The sequence below is a fragment of the Ceratotherium simum genome, chromosome 4 (assembly GCF_057802395.1).
Source record: "Ceratotherium simum simum isolate JZ-2026a chromosome 4, ASM5780239v1, whole genome shotgun sequence".
Lineage (NCBI taxonomy): Eukaryota > Metazoa > Chordata > Mammalia > Perissodactyla > Rhinocerotidae > Ceratotherium > Ceratotherium simum.
The window spans coordinates 91,061,267-91,081,767 of NC_141903.1; positions in this window are offsets into that span (position 1 = coordinate 91,061,267).

Sequence of the window (20,501 nt, forward strand, 5' to 3'; positions counted from 1 at the left end):
ACTGGTCCGTGCCATACTTGATCTCATTATCTTGTCCTCCTTAGGAAAATGTCTAAACCAACCCAAAACTTGGACTGACAGAACCAATTGCTACCTTGTGTCTACTAAAGATTCCAGGTAACAATTAAATAGCCCAGTGAAATGTGTAGCTCCCACTTCTCAGTGGCTGATGGTAGAACTTGGAGAAATAATTGTCCTAGTTAATTCCATAATTTGATTTTAGTTTTAAGGGCCATCTTTTCCATCAGCTGAATCAAGACCTAAAGTACTGACCAGAGATCTGGCTCCCCGTCCCTTTGATGAAGGGTCTATGAACAACAAACTGGGAGATCTGGGATTCAGAGTCAGTAAAGCAAAGAACTTGCATTTGAGAATCATTCAAACCTTGAATAATCCAAAGTTGATTTTTCATTCGAAGAACATAGAGCAGAAATGCTCCATAACTTTCTTAAGAAGGATGCAGTTTTCAGGGGATGTTGCATTCTGCTTCTGTTCTCAGTATGGATCACACATTCAAAGCCTAGAGGTGCCAGGTGATGCACCTTGCTTGAAGCAATTCAGGAGGGGGCTGTGGCAGCCTGGAGAACTGACTTTCTGAAGAGGCAGCCTGGCTTCAGCTCCTGCTGATGGTGGCCATGCAGCAATCAGGGTCGCTGTAGCCAGATTTTCTACTTGTCGAGAGAAACCGGGAATCTTAACTTTTTGATCACACCAACTGATTTTTTTCTTTTTTTTTTCGGTGAGGAAGATTGTCCCTGAGCTAACATCTGTGCCAGTGTTCCTCTATTTTGTATGTGGGATGCCAGCACAGCATGGCCTGATGAGCAGTGTGTAGGTCCGCGCCCGGGATTGGAACCTGTGAACCCTGGGCTGCTGAAGTGGAGTGCGCAAACCCAACCACTATGCCACTGGGCCGGCCCCCACACCAACTGATTTTTAAATGCTGGCAAGTAATTCAAAAACATTTTGAATGCTTTCTGGGCCAAATCAAACATGAGGGCAGAATAGATTCAGCCGTGGGCCATAAGCTTGCAACTTCCACCTTAACATGTCCTTGTAATTTCTACTGACACCATGTTCCACATTCTTGATTTTTCAGAGTTGCTATAATGTTGCTGTTTAGAGTGAAGAAAATGAAATCTATTGTTACCATGGTAGTCTCAGCATTTTCAAAAATGAGTAGAGATGATTTGTATTTAAACACTGTTAGCTAATATGGAATTCTATCAATTAAAAATATATCAAATTACTATTTTTTAGGAAAAGCAAGCTATTCTGTTTTAATCCTATCTTGCACAGAATCAGTCTTAGGAACATTTTTGATTCAATGAAGTCAGAAACCCTATCTGTAAGCATTTCCCCTTTGATTTTAAGCCCTATGTACTTCTAAAGGAAGTGCAATATATGCATTTCTGGTTCAATTACATTAAATCATTAAAATGTTGTTTTATATAACCCTTTTGATGTCTCAGATGCTTTTGGAAGTCATTCAAAAAATGTTCTAATCCTTTTTCCCCTGTAGTCACATTTTTGACCAAAATAAACAAGTTCAAACACCAGAGGATTCTCTCTCTAGGCTAGAACCCAAAACCTGCAGATTCTGTAAATTTTACACAGAGAAAAATGGATGATTCTTTCCCTAATTATCAGTCTCCTATCCCATAGAAATGATGAAATAAACTCATCAAGCAAAGAATTCCCCTTTTACAATTGCAACACATAGAATCTATTCATTTTAATTATGACTCTGAGCTGAGGTCAAACCCTTAGATTCTTAAAATAACATGAACTTGGTCATGCAGCTCAAAGCTACTGCTTGCTGTCCCTCTGAATGTACTCATAACAAGGGCGGAAAGGGTGCGTCAGATGGGAAAGGGATACATATTTATGAGATGATTCTTTATGCAGAGAGGACATACATTGCTTTACATTCACATTCAAGCAGACAGAATAGATCTTCTGTGAGAGATGGAGCTCTCCCCACATTACCAAGAGCTGTCACTTAAAATACAATTTTGATTAATATCATTTGCAAATTGAGTACTGACTTGGTTCCTTTCCTTCCAACAGGAAATGCAGATCTGTAGGGATACGGGCAGAGAACATATATAAACCCTTGGGAATGGACAATGATGAAATGACCCAAAACATGATTATTCCTTGCTACTTCCTGAAATCTGTTCCTCAAATCCCCAAACTAACAGTTCTCTGAATTTATGGTTCGAGAAAGTGTTCAAGAGTTTTCAGACCACTAGCCCAGCTCCACAGAAATTGCGGAAGGGAGGGGTTTCAAAGACGTGCACAAGTGGGTCGGCCAAGGTTCACTCCTTGATATCTTCCAGATATTTATTAGGAGTTCATGGGAGTGGATGTTCATTTCTGTAGACACAGGATGGATTTTCCAAAACGTAAAGCACAGGTACTTTTAAGTCTGTGGCTAGACTGAGATAAGCTTGTCTGCTGCTAATGGGGTTGTTCAAATGTAGCACGTTTACCCAGAGGCCACCAAGCACAGCAGGAGGGGAAGTTGGAGGCATGCCAGGAAGTGTTATATTGAAGGGACTTTCCCAGGCTAGAGAGGCAATAACCAGGTGAACCCATAGTCTCCATAAGGGGAGCTATCCTGACCCACGCGAAGCTGAGCGCTAACCTAAAAGAGGGGCTAATCTGAGCCCAGCACCAAGCTCTGCGTTGAGGGGAGAGGTCCACTGTAGGGGATCTTGTGAAACAAGCACGTACACCTTCACGCAATCGTACTGTTTCCTTTGGCTTTAATGGGGTGCAGTCTGCTTGTAAAGACTCAGTCAGAAAATTAGCAAATGTTTATTTGCTACCACGTGTATGAAGCAGCATGCTGGCACTAGGGCTCCACGGGGCGGCCTGACTGGTGGTGTTTTCTTTTTTCTCCCTTCCACCACCTATGCTGGTGCATATTACTGGTGCCTTTCAAGGAACATGAGTTCTTAATTTTAATAAAGTCTAATTTTAGCTTTTTCTTTTGTGGTTAGTCCTTTTAGTGTCCTGATTTTAAAGAATTGTTGACTGTGCCAAGGTCATGAAGGTACTTGTCTGTGTTTTCTTTTAGGACATTAATTTATTTCACAAATAAGGCTATTGTCCATCCTAAATTTGTCTTTCAGTGTGAGGTAGGGATCAAGGTTAATTTTTTTCATACAGATATCTAAGTGTTCCAACACAATTTATGAAAAAGTCCATCTTTTCCTCATTGAATTTGCCTCTCTTGTAAATCAAGAGACTATATATGTGTGGGTCTGTTTCTGGAAATATTTTTAGAGAGAAATATTCGATGTGCAGTTTTTGACTTTCAACGTAAGCTCTTGCAGCCCATGCCAGAAACAATGGTTTTGAAAGCCAACATTTTTTATTTGTTAGAGCCAGGTTTGGTCAAGAGGGGAAAACTCCTTGAGAACTGAGAGAAAATTGGGCATCATATTAGCTAAGAATTGCAAAGAAGATAGAGCGAGACCCTGGTTAATTGCCCCTATCGCTAGAGGCTTACATTGGACTCGGGGCGGGAGGAGGGAGGAGAGTGGAAGGGCACATGTACCTGAAGACTAGGGGCCTGGACCAAAGCACCTCATGGGGAGGAAAGAATTGACACGAAGAGAGATCAGTACAAATTGCCTGCAGATCAGTCCTTGTTTCTAGATCTCCATTCCAGGGACTATGACCCACCACCAGGGCTGAGAAGCCACATGAGCAACGGCACTGTGGATGTTTTCCCCTGACTGCTAACTGCAAATCACCCATGTATTTACCATCTAACACAAGTGACAACATCCCAACCCCAAGATCTTCTGAGACTCAGATGGACATCCTCCTCTATATGGGCCCAACTGTCTAAAAGCAATACCCTCAAACAGCATCTGTGAGAGTTTTAATGCCATTAAGATGGTGACAAAGGGAAAATGTTCAGCTCTTTTACTTGGGTGGGACTAGACAACGGTGACACCTATCTCCATTAAGCAATATTTAGCCTCCTGGATCTGAATAAGAGAGACATCCCCACCATTAGGTATTTTATAAATCAATGAGAGGGGTACTATATAGTATTTATTGATACTCTGCAATATCCTTGCCCTTCTAAGCTTATTCCCCGTATCACAGAGCTGGAAGCCTAGAAACTACATTTCCCAGACTCTTCTGCCAGCAGAGTTCTGATTCAGATGCAGCCAATGAGAGGCACTGATAGGAGATTTCAATGGCAGAAGAGAATCAGCCATCATTACTGTCCCTCCGGAAGCCCCAGGTAGACTTGTGCAAAGAGGCGAGAGAGGTTTGCAGTGGCCTCCGGCTGAATTCCTGTGACATGCCTGTTTTAGAACTGCTAGAGGCACTTTGAGATTTCCTAAGAGCAGCAGAGGATGTCTATGACTTTCACTCCCTCAGCCCAAGCAAATAGTTCCTTGCATTAAATCCTTTCATGTTAAATATTTAGAATGATTTTCTGACCAAACCCTGACTGATTTAGGAGGTCGCCTTCTTAAAAAAGTTTCTTTAAATAGGAAGTTGATCCAATCCATTATTCAACTTACAATAATTAAATTTTATACATATAAGGAGTACAACCCGTGGGTGAATGGCTATAAATCAGTTTGTCTACTTGAATCTCTTTTTGGTGGCCATTTCTTTCTTTTTTTTTTTTTGCTGAGGAAGATTCTCGCTGAGCTAACATCTGTTGCCAATCATCCTCTTTTTTTTTTTTGCTTGAGGAAGAGTCACCCTGAGTTAACATCTATGCCAAACTTCCTCTATTTTGTACGTGGGTTGCCGCCACAGCATGGCTGACGAATGGTGTATGTCCACACCTGGGATCCAAAGCCATGAACCCCAGACCACCGAAGTGGAATGTGCCGAACTTAACCACTACACCACAGGGCTTGCCCCTGTTGGTGGCCATTTCTTCATCACACCCAATTTCAGGTTACCTGTTCCAGTACCAAGTCAGCACTCAACAAACATTGATTGAACAGATCCATAAAAATTGAGGCAGCTTGGTATAGTACAAAGAGAATGGAATTTAGAGTCAAAAGGCCTTACATTTAAGTTTTGACTCTGTACTTATAAACTCTGCGATCTTAGACAAGTTATTAAAACTGTCTAAGCTTCCTCTATTAGGTGTAACAAAAACCTCTGCCTTGTCTATTTCACAGGATTTAGTGAAATAATGAGTGTGCAACCTTAAAATTGTAGTCTTTAACAAATGCTAACTATTGTTAATAAACACCTCTCTCAGAAATGATAGAACTTCAGTCGTGGTATAGATCACTGCTGTGGAGTGAATGTCTTCTCAGTAATATAATTTGTAGTAGTGAGCAGTTATTATAGGTCAAGCGCTATTCTAAGTTCTTTACATATATCAACTTATTTAATTACCATAATAATCCTATGAGATATGTACTATTATATTCCCATTTAATAGGGAAAGAAATTGAGGCACAGAGAGGGTAAGTAATTTGCCCACTTTCACACCGTTGGTAACATGGTGGAGACAGGATTGGAACCCAGAGAGCCTGGTAACAGAGTCTGTACTCTCAGCCTGTAAGAGAGATTTGGAAGTGGGAAGAATAATAAAAAAAGAAAAGTTGGGACAGCTCCACTGCCCCAAACATGTTCTATTCAACAGGAAGACAAAGAACCAGTCAGGGTCAGCTGTCAGTCCTCATTCCTGCTCTTGACACTGGCATGGAAAGAGACCCTGGAAACAGGCTGTGGGCAGCAGCAGCTGCCGTCCCCCACTTGGGGCAACATGGATAGAAGAAGCAGAGCCAGGCCTGGAGAAGACCAGGAAGCACAGAGTGTGCTCAGGCCCAGCCCGCTGCAGCACCAAGCCTAAGCCGGGCAGTGAGCAGAGCTCCCAGATGGACATTGCAGCAGCTGTGCTGGGTGACCTCGTCGGCATACTTGGTGCCCATCTGCACGTGGCCAGGCTGGCTGGAAAGGCTGCTTCACATCCAGGAGGGGTGCCACACCCACGACCTGCTCCCCAGGGTGCTGGGAACGTGAGGGCAATGGCTTTAGACTGCTGACCCCGTCCTGACGCGGCCTTTGGTGCTGGGGTCCTCGCCCAATCCTCGTCTCAGCCAGCATAGATGGTGGCTTTCAGCCTTCACGCTCCCTCCTGCAGCCGTCACGTTCATCTGCTTGGCTTTCAGCTTTGTTCCTTCCCTCAGAGGAGTGAGGAGAGAAATGGGAGCACTTCCACCTCAGTGCTGGGGCAAAAACAACTTTTTAAAAAGCCTCCAGTTCTTTGAAAAATATTGAATGCATCCAGTCCTTTGAAAAGTTTTCATACAGTGACTGAAATTACAAAATAGAAAGACGGACAAGTTCGGAAACAGACCTAGTTTGGGAAGAAAGAAATGAGTGGATTTGGTTTTAGACCTTACGCTCTAGATGAAGGGGAAGGACCACTAGGCGTGGCTCTGGGGAGCTGCTCATCGAGGTTCCACAGAGATCAGGCTGGAGATACAAGTCAGGGCATCATTTTTGTACAGGCTGTAGTTGAAACCATAGCAGAAGATAAAATCTGAAGGCAGGATGGTAGCTGGCAAAACCACAGAATCTAGGTAACTTTTCCTAGCTCCCTAAGCATTCTAGAAAAGCTTTTTTAGGGGGGAAGGGTGGGGGTGGAGGTGGCATTCAAAACTTCAACATAAACTGCTCCAATCTCCCACTGATTATTTTTCCATAGCTCTCTCGGAATGCTCTCTAAATAAAGAGCTGGGAAATTGGAGTAAACTTGGAATTAAGAGCCTTTAGAAAAACATGTAGAGACACATTGTGCTATTGTGGTATTTTCCGTATTGTATTATTCACTCTCTGGGCTTTGGAATTATTGGCACTAACAGTCATCTCACATGCATGGGCTTGTTGTTTCTCATCTTTTTCAGTTTCAAAAAATTATCATTGTCTCCATGAAAATATGCACCTTAATCGTTCAAAATATTAAGCCAACACACTTGGGTTTTTTCCATTAGTGCTCCTAGGTTAGAAGTTTAGAAGTAAATGAACTTCGAAAGTGCATGATCTCACTGATGCAGACTAACTGAAAAAAATGATTAAATGAATTCATACATAACAAGGTCTCGGCTAGCTAAAAGCTGAGAGTATTAAAGATGCATTTGATTGTGGGAAGTGCTGGATGTCACTCCCCTTTTTGCCCCCCTCCCACCTCCTCCATCCCCCAAATCTATTTGTAGCAACTGGTTAACATGGGGGTGAGTTGCTGCCTGAATGGTGTCCTCAATGGGATTCAAATGTGTGTGGACACATTTGGAGGGGTGAGGACGTGGGGAATGTGTGGGGAGGGGGTAGAAAAAGTGGGTTCTTCAAGGGGGAATTCACTATATGGAATAAAAAGATCAATACGACCTGGCCAGCCAGGCCCAACAACTGGGTCTGCTTGCAGTGTAGAGTGGAGCAGATGCTCCTGGGCCACGCAGCATGGAGTCTGGCTATGGACTCTTCCCATCCCTGCTGGGGATGCTGCCCTGCTGGCATTTGTCCATTCTTTGCAGACGAGGAGCTGGGTGTGTAAACTGACAGGTGTTGCAATAAACCTTGTAATGATCGGAGGCCCAAGGAACCATGCTGTGGGACTGTCCATCTGAAGGTGACAGAGAGAGAGTGAATGTTTCCCTTTCCAATTTACAGGAGACTGTGACGCTGTCATGGTCTTGTGGTGACGGATAGCACTGGTGGTGGCCAGGGGTAATTAGCTGAACCTTGGCCAGGCAGAGGTCTTTTGGAAAGAGTCCAGGTCCAAGGCAGGAATGTGGCTCTGGGAGGCAAGATCTGCAGGCGCCTGCAGCTGCCAGCAGCAGAGGCCACAGCAAGCGGTTGAGGTCAGTGTCAGCGGGGACCCTTGGAGGCTGAGCATGGAGAGCAGAGGCAGTGGGAGGCATGTCCCTAAGCTGATTCACAGACGGATGTAAGTCACTCGGGAAGTTCCATATATGTTGGGGGGGACCATGCAAGGCACTGTATGAAAAATTGGGGGCTTGGGTTTCCCAAGACATGAGAAGTAGCAGTCATGTCATTTCATTCAAATCCATGGGCTGGTATGCGAGGATGCTTGTGATATAAATGAAACATGTGGATCACAGAGCAGTTGACAAGCAGCTGCCTCCTTATTATAGCTACGTATATAGGTCAACAGAGCACGGCCTGGCAGAAGAGGTACGATGCATTTGCAATTAATTTTAAATTGCTTAAGTATTAACTGATGCTTTTAAGATACTTGAGCACAGTTTGTCTTCAGGCATTTTAACATTGAAACCTGCTCCTTGCCTCCCTCTAACCTTATTTACACTGTTAATTTGCTTAGCGAATATTCTCTAGCTAACGTTGTGTTTGTAAGTGCCTCTGACTTACGAAACTGTGGGACCCAATCTCCGCTCCAGGGTAAATATCAGACACCTGGAGACCAGAGGAGTAAGGCCAGCTGGCCTCGTGGAGGTCACAGGTTCTTAGAAGAGACAGGACGTCCATCTGACAGCGACTGGTAAGGCACCTGGTTAAATGAGGCCACAACCCATGCTGGGAAGGAATGGGATCACCCTGAGTAGCCAAGTGCCTTTAATGTGTAGTTCTCAACCCTGACCACATGTCAGAATCACTGTGGAGCGCTGATATGTCTGGTCCTGTGTCAGGAACCCTGGGACAATCCTGCTAGGTCAGCTGTGAAGTGACAATTCTTCCTTCCTCTCTGAACAGGCAGCCTTGGTAACCTGCCATCAGGAGCACATGGTATGTGAGCTCGGACCATGCCCACTGGATCACTGAAATATGAGAGAAGAAGGGGAGGGAATGAAATCATCACGTGCTCTTCACTCTTTACATCTTACTCAACCTCATGATAATTCTGGCATGCTGGCTACTTTGTCAGATTTCTGTTTATGAAAAGAGGAAGCCTGCCTCTCAGTGCCAAATGGGAAGAGAAGAGTTGTAATTGGGTGTCATCATTATCAGTCATCTTCACTATTGATGATGGAGGCTGGTCACCTTGCAGAGAGAGAAATTGTGCTGAGATTGTGTCCACAGATCATAACCTTAAATGACCTATTTCTCTGAGAACGTACTTAGAAAGGAGGAATCTCCAGATCTGCTCCGAACTTTGGAATTATTTAAGACAAGGTGTCTCATCAGCAGAAGACTGAGCAATTTTACCTAATAGTGTCTTGAGTAGAAATGCAATCTGAGTTTGTTGAAAATTCCTACGGCCTGATACCTGTTTCTTGAAATTCTGAATCTTTTTCACTTACTACCTAATAAAATTAATCTGTTAATTAATTTGGGGGGTTGGCAAGGAGCAGAGAGTGTACCCTGATCTTTGGCCAAGGGTTCCTATAAAACAGGGCCTTCCCCTTGTTCTGGTAAGTCTAGAGTGATTCCCTGACCTAAGATGTGCAAGTGCCTCGACGAATCAAGAAAGGGGCCTGCTGTGCTTAGACGTGGAACTGTTCAGCTTGGAGTCAAACCTGGAAAGCTGGTGCACCTCCTGAGAACATGCCGTTACCACTCCTATCGCCTCCCTCAGCCGGGGTCGCTCGTCAGGCTCCCTCTCCTCCCATTGCACCTGCTTCATATTGAGCGACTGCTGCGTTTCAAACACTGCACTGGGCGTTCCAAAAACACCTGCCCTTTCCATTCTTAGAGAAATCCTCTGTGGGATTACTGGTCCCATTTTAAGGGTGAGAAAAGTGAAGCAAAGCTGCCCTTCAAATCCACGTCTTTGTGACTCCAGAATCGGCAGTCCACAGCGTTGCTCCAAGTCAGGGCCCCGCAGGCACAGATCCCACTTCACAGGCCCATGTCCTCTCCATTTCTATTACACCATGGTGCCTTGGCTCAAAGTGACGCAGCTGTGGAGGAAACCTTCAGGAGAATTTAGGTCAGCAGGAGTAATCCCATCTAGACACATTCATGAGAGCCCCAGCACACTCTCGTAAGTGCATACTGATGCCACAGGACAAAAATTATGAATGTTATCAACATAGATATATCTGTATCTATTTGTCGATACCTGGTGGCTAATTTTATGTGTCAGCTTGACTGGGCCACAGGGTGTCAAACATCATTCTGGGTGTGTCTGTAAGGGTGTTTCTGGATGAGACTCACATGAATCAGTAGACTGAGTAAAGCAGATTGTCCTCCTGAATGTGGGTGGGCCAAAACCAGTAAACTGAAGATCTGAATAAAACAAAAAGACTGAGGAAGAGGGAACTCCTCCTGCCCGACTGCTGGGACATGGGTCTTTTCCTACCTTTGGACTCAAACTGAAATGCTGGCTCTTCCTGGGTCTGGAACCTGCTGGCTCTAGGCTTGGAACTTACACCACCGGTTCTCCTGGGTCTCCAGCTTGCGGATTGAAGATCTTGGGATTTCTCAGCTTCCATAATCACGTGAGCTGATTCCTTATAATAAAAGATATATATCCTATTGGTTCTGTTTTTCTGGAGAATCCTAATACAACATCTATATCTACATCTATATCTATATCATCTATATCTACATCCTCTCCCCTGTCTTCTAAAGAGAATTCTGACTTTGTTCATAGAGATTCTTGTGTCTTGTGCCCTTCGAGGGAAATTACTCTCAGCAAGGCTGGTTCTTTGGGCTTTAATGACACAGAATTGAGAGTAACCGGGAGAAACACAAAAGGCCTGCGTGTTGAGGCTGGTGGAGGAATGGAGGCGCATTTGCATGGAAAGAAGGGGGAAACAGGTATGTATATGAGAAAGTAAAGAAAATGAAAGTTTCGCTTGTTTTCTTTGTCTTTAAATATGTTGTGTTCTATTATCTCTTTCATGGTGTTCGAGAAATTTACCTATGGAACTTGAGTACCTTGGTGGCTGGATTGTGCTTTATGGGCTGCAACTCTGTGTTAAGACTGGTCCATCAGGGCTGTGGCTTTGTAAAAAACCTCCTCTGAATATTGTCCAACTAAATAATCCATGCATTCTAAAAATTCCATGTTGTTCCAATAAATTATTTATTTAGCCCTCAAGGAGGGCTAAAGGGCAAGCACTAATTTCCAATCCCTCTTTCCATGGAAGGAGGGAAGGACGGAGGGAGAGAGAGAGCAATGGAACTGTGAGATTTTGACTTCCTTAATCCCTGAAACAGGACAGTAGCACAACCAGCTCTCACTCTGGGTTCTGGGAAAGAATTAGGTTGGAATTCCCTAAAGCATCTGTTGTATGTAATGACTCAGCTTATCTCCTATGCATCTAATTCAGTACTAGTTATGTACTATCATTGGGAGATACGAGAAAATAGTCACACAAATCGTTTTCTGTGTTCTGTGGTTCAGATGAGAAATACTGGTTGAGAAAGGCTAGATCAGAGCTTCTCAACCGTGGCACTATTGACAATTCAGGCCGGATAATTCTTTGTTGTGGGAGCTGTTTTGTGCATTATAGGATGTGTTGCAGCATCCCTGGCTTCTCCCCACTATATGCCAGTAGAACCCCCCCACATACACACCCCAGTCATAAGAACCCAAAATGTCTCTCAACATTGCCAAATGTCATATGGGTGACAAAATCTCTCCGACCTGAGAACTACTGGTTTAGATCCTTGCTACTCAATGTATAGCAGCACAGGCATCACCTTGAAGCTTATCAAAATTGCAGAATCTGAGAGCCCACCTGGACCTTCTGAATCATCCTCTGTTTTACCAAGATCCCTTTGTGATTTGAATGCCCACCAAGAGCTGAGAGGCTTAATCAGAGCACTATTGAGCATCTGGAATGAGCAAGACACCACATCTTGCCTTGGGGATAAACTAACAAATAAAGTAGACCTAATTCCAGGTCTCACTGCCCACTCAATCTATACCTGTTCAGCTAAGCTAAGTGTATTATACAATTATTCTTATACACATCTATATAATCAAATAATATGTAGCCAAAAATTATGATGCAAATCTATTTATTTATGTAGATTTATGTTCATAACGTATCTTGTTAATAAAAAAGCAAATTGCAAAATAGTATATGCCATGCAGTATGATCTCAGTTTTTCAGATACAAATTAATTTAAATTATATGCACATAAGAAATCTATCAGAGTATATAAATAAGAAAAATTTTAGGGTATCTTGGGAAAAGAGATTACGGGGGTTTTTATCTCCTTCCTTATAATATTGTCAGCATTTTTCTGAATTTTTACAATGAGCACATACTGTTTTTATAATTAGAAAAGACAAGAATCCTTTTTCAGATGTGCAAAAGGTGACCTTAACAGCTACATCTGCACAAGCTCACAGTCTGTCCTTGCAATAGGAGGTCCAAGATTCATAAAATATGTCCACACTATGCCTCTCTGGCCCAAACTCACCCCGTCATTTGTCCAGAGACCAGGATTAGTAGGAAGGGCAGACGTGACTCTATTACAGTTCGTGTGCTGGAGGCCCTCATCATTTCGGGGGGCAGAGGGGCCTATAGAATTAAGTGTTAGGGTGAGAGCTGAGGGGGGCAGAGATCAGTTCATGATTCACCAATCCCATTTCCTCTTCCTCTTTCGTGGTTCTTTGTGGTTTGCTTTGGTCTCGTGACTAAAGAAATGTGAGCAGAAGCGACATGTGATGCTCCGGGCCTGGCCCTCAAACACTGCCCAGAGGTGAGCAGCCGTGCTCTTTCTCCTCGTGCTGGGTTGATACAGAGGGGCCACGTGAGACAGATGGCAGAGCCACCCTGGGCCCCTGGGTCGTATATTGAAGCAGAGCAGACTGCCAATTGGGAACATATTTTGGACTTTATATAAGCAAGAAATAATAAACCTTGATTACATTTGATCCATTATGCATTTTGGGGTTTGTTTGTTACAGAATCTTTACATTAGGTTTTGCATGAGGTACTATTGGTGTGCAGAGGAAAGAGAAGCAAGAAGGAATTAATGTGGGAGCAGAAGCTCTCTGAAGCCAGCCCTGGCAGTCTAGTGGTTAAGATCCAGTGCTCTCACCACCACGGCCCGCGTTCGTTTCCTGGTCAGGAAACCACACCACCCATCTGTCAGATGTCATACTCTGGTGACTGTGTGTTGCTGTGTGGAAGCTATGCCACCGGGATTTCAAATACCAGCAGGCTCACCCATGGTGGACAGGTTTCAGTGGAGCTTCCAGAATAAGACAGACCAGGAAGAAGAACCTGGCCACCCACTTCTGAAAAAATCGGCCATGAAAACCCTGTGAACAGCAGCAGGGAATTGTCTGATACAGCGCCGGAAGGTGAGAGGATGATGCAGAAAGACTGGGAAGGGTTCTGCTCTGCTGGACACAGGGTCACCGGGAGTCGCATCCACTCACCTAGGCCCTCTGAGGGAGGACTAGTTGGAATAAATCGGATCACTGCTGCCTCGAGTCTCACATCCAGACTTGCAGGAGCACTTGTTGGCACAGACGATACAAATGGAAGAGCCCAGATATTTGGGCCCTGCCTGATAACTAAGTGATGAAGAGTGAATTAAAAAGCAATCTGTCTTCTCTAGAAAGATGGTAGTAGCAGGAATCTGTGTTCATTGGTCACTAAGCAGAGCAATACTGTCATTATAGCAGCAAGTTGTGGGTGAAGGGCTATCAGCAGTTCCTTTAGAGGCCTGAGGCTTCGTGCTTGAACATAACAGCTCATCCATCTGAAATTGTATTAGGTCAAAACTTGGCACCAAGCTTGTCAGCCCAGATGTGAAATTTTATTGTTAAACAAACAGACCAAAAAAATTAAAAATGTTCCGGGGATCTCAGGTTGTTGTGGTTTAAGAGTTCTTTTGTTGGAAAATTGAGCCAGTAGATAGAAACTTCTATTTGAAATGTAAAATTTTGAAAGAATTACTGCTTGAAAAAATATATAACTCTGTGTATACTTGCAAGAGCCTTTGAAATAACAGCCAATAACAAAAGAAAACAAAGGCACTTATTAATAAACTCTTTGGGTGGGCATGTGTATGTTCTTTTCCTGTCTCTCCACTAAAACAAAACCTTGATGTTGAATAACAAACCTCGAGCTACAAATAATTTCTCTATTTTTCATGTTTTCCTTTCTTTGCCTTTTACTAGGCAAGAAAGCAGCACATTCTGGATGACATCTTGACAACCAACACCTGCTTTTGGAGGAGAAAAACAACAGTTATTAAAACAGGAGAAACTTCTGAACAATCCCGGGCCCAGGTAGAGGGCTGAGATTCAGCATCACAGGGTAGTGTGCTAAGTAAAAGCCAGGATGAACCAGAGAAGCTAACCCTTTGGAGTAATGGCTATGTTGTCAGAACCAGAGGACACAGGCCACCTAACACTTCCAAGAACTTAGCATTGTCAAGATGAGGCACAGGGTGGGCACGCCCAGGTCACAAGGGGAAACAGGAAGAAGGGCATTAAATTTGGCAAATTATCAGGAGATGGAGCACAAGCAGAAACAATGCTCTCGATGAAGCCTGACTATCCCAGAAGACCAACCCACAGACCCCTGGAAGTTCACTGCAGACCACCAGGGAGGCCTGGACCACCCCTGGAGGACCATGAACTGGCGGGTGACTCTGGGAGTGCAGAGGCAACACTCTCTGTGGCCACAGCTCCTTTTATTGCCTGAGAGATACAGTGATACTTACAAGCCATTCTGGGAGTCTGTAGGGCTTAGTGAGTTCATGTGCAGAGGCACTGAGAAGCTTGGAGAAAAGACTGAAATTATATTATTCCTGGCTGGGAATGTTCCCTTTAAAATTCCTTGTAATTACAGTGCCTCCCTTGTAGACACAGACCACTGTGAGGTCCTGAGCTGTATCATAAACTTATTCCCACCTAATAAACCTCCTCTCCTGGCATTTCCCTCCCTAAAGCGTTTGCTTCTACCTGAAGCCTCCTCTGCCCTGGCCTCCCGACTTCAGTGGGACTATCAGAAGGCTGAAACTGGATGAGGACCAAGAGGGCTGCGAGCACAATCGCTCCCTGTTACAGAGGAGGAGCTGAGGCTCTGAGGACCAACACTGCACGGATTTTGAGCTGCAAATAACACTCACCAGGTCACCTGAATGACCCTCAGGCTCACCCATGTTCCACTGCTTTCAGACCTGGCTCCTTTAAAACACTGGTGTTCCGAGTGTTTTCAAGATATGTCCAGATATGTCCATAACATAGGCATTTTTCCCATCTCAATCTCTCTCTCTCTCTCTCTCTCATTCTTGTGAGCGCACGCACACACACATACACACACACACACACAGTGTTAATGAGTTGAATTTCCTCCATTGTAAGGAGTTTGTGTGTGTGTACTTGTGGGTATGTGCTTAACTGCTGGTGTCTGCTAATACTTGTCGGGATGAGAATTCAAGATGGTATATCATCTAACAAAGTCATAGTACTTAGTTATTCTGAGTTTAATAGATCAATGACGCACAGGTTTCCACAAAGAAAGCCGTGTCTTCCTGGTACTCTGCCACCTGAACACATGTGAGGGCCTCTGCACTCCAGGCTTCCTCTGCCTGGACGTGGGCCCGTGGGGCGAGCATGCTTGGCTGGATATAAAGGAGACATTGTAAGACTCAGGACACGCGAGTACTGCCTCAGGGTCATGTTACATGACAACATTGGCCATGGGGCCGTTCTCCTGATCTCTTCACAGAAACCAGCTCAGTCTGGGGCCCTCGGGGCTGGAAGCTTTGAGAGAATTGAGCATCATCATCCTCACTTTCCCAGAAGGCACCATTAATAGCAGCAACAGTACGATGGCCACCAACAGCTTCTGCACAGTAGAGGTCGACAATGAAGAGCTGTAGCAGGAGATAAAAGCCGTGGATGTCCCAGGGTGGCTGTTGACCGACTCGCCGATGGGTTCGAGATCTACATAAGCTGATCTCGGACAATTTCAAGAAGTATTTGTGCATGCATGGTGGAGTGGAGTAAATGGAGTAGTGGTTGGCTTTATTTAAGGAAAGAGATGCTGAAGAGGCTGCAGACTGGGGCAAAAATAGGGGCTTTGGGTCATTAATGTTAACCATAGCTCATTGGCAGTCCCTGGCTGGGCTGGTGAAGCTTGAGACATGCAGGTAACACAAAGTTAACCCTTTCATCAGGGATCGAGTTCTCCTGGTAGCACAGAACAGTATCCCAGGGACTGAAGGTGCTTCGGTTCATCCCTACAGGCCAAGCTTACAGTAAAGGGTGACCTGAGCTCCAGGAAACTTTATTCCAACTGATGCATGCAAAAGTAATATTTGGACGTAATGAAAAACCATCTGGGTTTGAATTCTGGCTCTTCTGCTGTGTGCTTTGTGCCAAATCACTTAACCCATCTATCCTCAATTTATACCTGTTAAATGGGCATAATAATAGCAAACTCACAGGATTTATGGGGGATTTCATTCATTTATTTAATCAACAAATATATATTGAGACCAACTATGGTTTATGCACTGGAGATGTAATGAAGAATAAAAAGACACAGTCCCTTTACTTATGGAGCTTATAGTCTGCTAGAACACAAGAAATAATATATAAAAACCACATGAACACAATACTTTGGAAAAAAGGTCCTGAATAGATACTTTTATCACTGGTTTCCATTGCTAGTATTTCCATTAGGGCTTTCATGCCTACAGATAGAAGCTCCATGATGGCAAGGAATTTTATTTATTTTGTGCACTGCTAAATTGCATATATCAGGAGACCAAGGAGTATCTGCTGAGGGCACAAGTCCAAATATTCCTCATAGCTTGTAACAAGCTTTCTGAGCGCCTATATAAGGAAACGTGTTTGGGACTGCAAATGCATATACTCCCCCACACGCTGCACAGGGCTGATTTGATAAAATGATATTTGTCTCTGAAATATTTTCCTTAAAACGCTTATGCACACATACACTTATTTACGTATTCACACTTAACCCTCCAGTTTAGTAATTGTTAATATATATTTTCCCTGAGCTCTGAGGACCAGAGTAAGCTCCACAGGTAGGCAGGAACCCCAGCACACTTCCGCATGCTCTTAGCAGTGCTCTCCTTCGCGCCTTAGTCGAGACGGTTCTGTAATGCATGTTGCTACTCCACTGTGATCTCTCTTTCAGCCCCTCATCTTGTGTTGCATGGGAATAGGTCTGATCCCAGGTTGCTGACAGAAGATCACAAGTGCTGGAGCCATAGCTGCCAAGTGGAAGCAAAGAGTATTCCACTGGATAGTAAAATGCAAGTTTTGTGGAAGCCCAGGTTGCCTTCAAGGCAAGGGTGGTTGAAGTGGAAAGAAAGAGCAGAAGACTGTTGGGTCTGGTGGAAATCCTTAGACATTTGCAAGGGAAATATCACAGCAGCTGGGAGGTGTGACAGACAGTTGTAGACCTGGTCACTTCAGAGACCATGACCGGAGGCCCACCATGCCTTCAAGAGATTTGAAGCATGGAAGAGCCATTACCAATGATGAGACAACATCTTTCCATACGGATGATGTTCTAATGGGCAGTATAGAGTGGATTCCCCAGCGCTCCCACCTCCTGGAACGTAACCACTGTGGATGTGCAGGGAGATGAGAAATGACTCACGCTAGCTTAAACATGGAAAGAATTTGTTCAATAACGTTTCCAAAAACCCAAGGGTATGCAGCAGACCTCAACTAGAATCTAAGGTACAAAACTCATAAGGAATCTGACTCTTCTGTCTCCTCCTCATGGTGAGTCCACTTTCTTCTCTCTTTTTATACCCTGGCTTTCTCTGCTTCTGCGGATGGCACCATTGAAACAGCCTATAATGGTGTCTATCCACCTGGATAATACTAACTCTCTGTCCACTTCATTCCATATTCCTAAGAAGAGATAATTCTTATTGGCCCAACTTGGGCTTGGTGCCCACCCGTGAACCTGTGGCCAGGAGTTGATTCATATCCCAGGAACACTGCCACCAAGAGCCGTGATGGGGGATGGGTGGGAAGAAGGGAAGGAGAAGTGGTTCCCAAAAGGGCTGGGGGTGGCTTATGGGACACATAACCCAACAGGTTTCCACCACAGCTCCTGAGTTAGGACATGGCCCCATAGATGTACCAACTAGTGTTTTGAAATCGGGCTGTGGGTTCTGAGCTGGAGTCAGGATGAAGTAGATTGAAGTTGGCCACGTGGTTGGAGACCTGGGTTCTTGTCTCTGCTTTGTAGCCTAAGGCAAAGTCCCTTCTCTGGACATCAGTTTCTTTTTCTGAAAAATAGAGAAATTGCATTAGGTCAGTTCTACATAAATACTTATATCAACAATATTTTTTAAATTCTAATGTTTATCACTCATTGACAATAAGGCTGCTTGAGTAAAACTTTATTAGAATGGTCCTTAACTTGTACGGGGGTTACAGCAACTGATTTCTCAGATGAGAAGTTCTGACGGGGTGATATTAATGTGTCTGAAAAGTAAAAGATAGGGAGAGTGAATTCATTATTAATTCATAAATGCAGTTTCATTGGCAAAATCCTTCAAAAAAGAATCCATTTGAGGTGGATTATTATTATTATTATTAATAACAGTAATAGCTATTATTTTCCTAGCTAATAATAGCACTTTCTGTTTGCCAGACTCTGTGGTAAGACTTCCTTTGATATTTCATTTGGTTGTCACAAAAATACTATAAGGTAGATACTATTTTTAATCCTCATTCTACAGATAAAGAAACTGCATTCTGGCTTAAAGAAGTCATCCAATAAGAACGTGGCAGAGCCAAGCTTCAAACACACTTCTTTTGTAAAAGAAGAAAACTTTTGCATTAGCTGACCTCCGCCCCTTAAATTAAAACTAAATAAAATGTGGTAGAATTAATAAATTATAAAATTATACAATATGATGTGTGTGTATTATATATACCATGTATGGTCCCTTTCATCTCTGATATTTCACACTTCAATGCCTGTGTCAGAAAGGTATAGGTGCATAGGAATGTTTAAATGGAATCTACTTCCTTGTCTGAAAGGCATGACAGTGTTGCGATCACAGAGCCAGGCGTGTGGGGATATTTTGCAAGCACAAGCTCGGCTATATAAGGGTGCAAAGTAAGGTTTTATTGGCCTGAGCAGGCCATTCAAGCCTTGATGTTTTACTGCTTGGGCCATGTGGTCTGGGAGGTGCTATTTGGGGTGTGTGGGTTTGCGATTGCTTACGTGTGCACATGTGTTGTGTGTGCATGGCTGAGTGTTTTCCAGAGTGGAACAAGAAGGATTAACTTTCAGCGTTTGGCTCACCCTAACCTATAGCAGATGGGCACTGGCTTTAAGTTCTCATAAAGTTAACCCCTGGAGACTTGTTAAATAATTTATGCTCAACTTTGGAAGAGCAAAGGACTAAGGTGATTAAGAAGAAGAGAAAGCCACCTGATAATGTGCCGTTGATGGAGTGGGTTGTCTTTCCCTTTGGTACATGGTGGGTGTAGCAGTGGCTGGATTTGGAGGGTGGGGCAGGGGAGCATTAGGTCTGGGTTGGGGACACCTTGGAGCAGACAGCTCCTGACTTCATCCCCCGCAGCTGCAGCAGAGAAAGTGAGAAAAGCCTCCATTCTCTACTCAAGGAATGGCCCCAACTTTAAAACATACTGCACCATGCTAATTTTAAGACCTCCCAATATAACCATTTTATTTCATCCAGCTGTGGGGCCTGACTTGGGCTGGGAAGGCAAGCCAGAGAGAGAGGCAAGGCAGAGCCGGAAAAACAAATCCACAGGATGCCTGTCAGGACCTGTGCTTAAGCTGGGGGCGTGGGAGCTGAGGCAAAGTCACACGGGTGATCTAACAAGGACCGCCACCTCCTGCTGGCTTTAAATGACCTCCTTTCCTGTCCCCACTGCCAGCCGCTGGAGAAGTAACAGTCCTCCAGCCTCGGTCACGAAGTGCTCATGCTTGCACTCCGTCTTGATAAGGTGCCGTGAGCGCAGCTCACTCCTCAGATACTCTCCCGCCCAGTGGAACAACTGTAGGAGACAGGCTAGTCAGAGTCTGTGGCCGTAGGCAACAGAAACTATATCTAGCTAACTTAAGCAAAAAAGGAATTTATAGGAAGGAGATTGGATAATTTTCAAAATTGATGAGAAGGCCATAGACAGGAACTAGGCTTGGGTGATGGACAGGTGCCAGGGGAGGCCAAGTGCTGGAAACACAGCCAAAGTCATGCCACAGAAGGGTCTGGATGTCACTGCAGCTGCCCCGAAATCCCCAGCATTAAGCAACTCTCTATGTTGCTGGTACTGCCTGAATTCATCTTTAAGTACCCTATTTTTCTCTGCATCACTCGCTTCACGTTCAAAGGCTGGGGCAGTTGCATTCCACTCCACACGTCAGTGGCCAGGTTGCTGAGAGAGGAACTATCTGATCAGCTTCTGCTTCGAGGTGAGAGGCAAGCCCCGCCTCCAACATATCTTGGGGGATTCAGGTGCTGGGAAGGCAAAATTGCCAAATATTTACAACAGGATTTTCTTTAAAATTGAGAATTCCCTCTTCCCAGATAGAGACAAGGAATGAGGAGTTCCCAATATC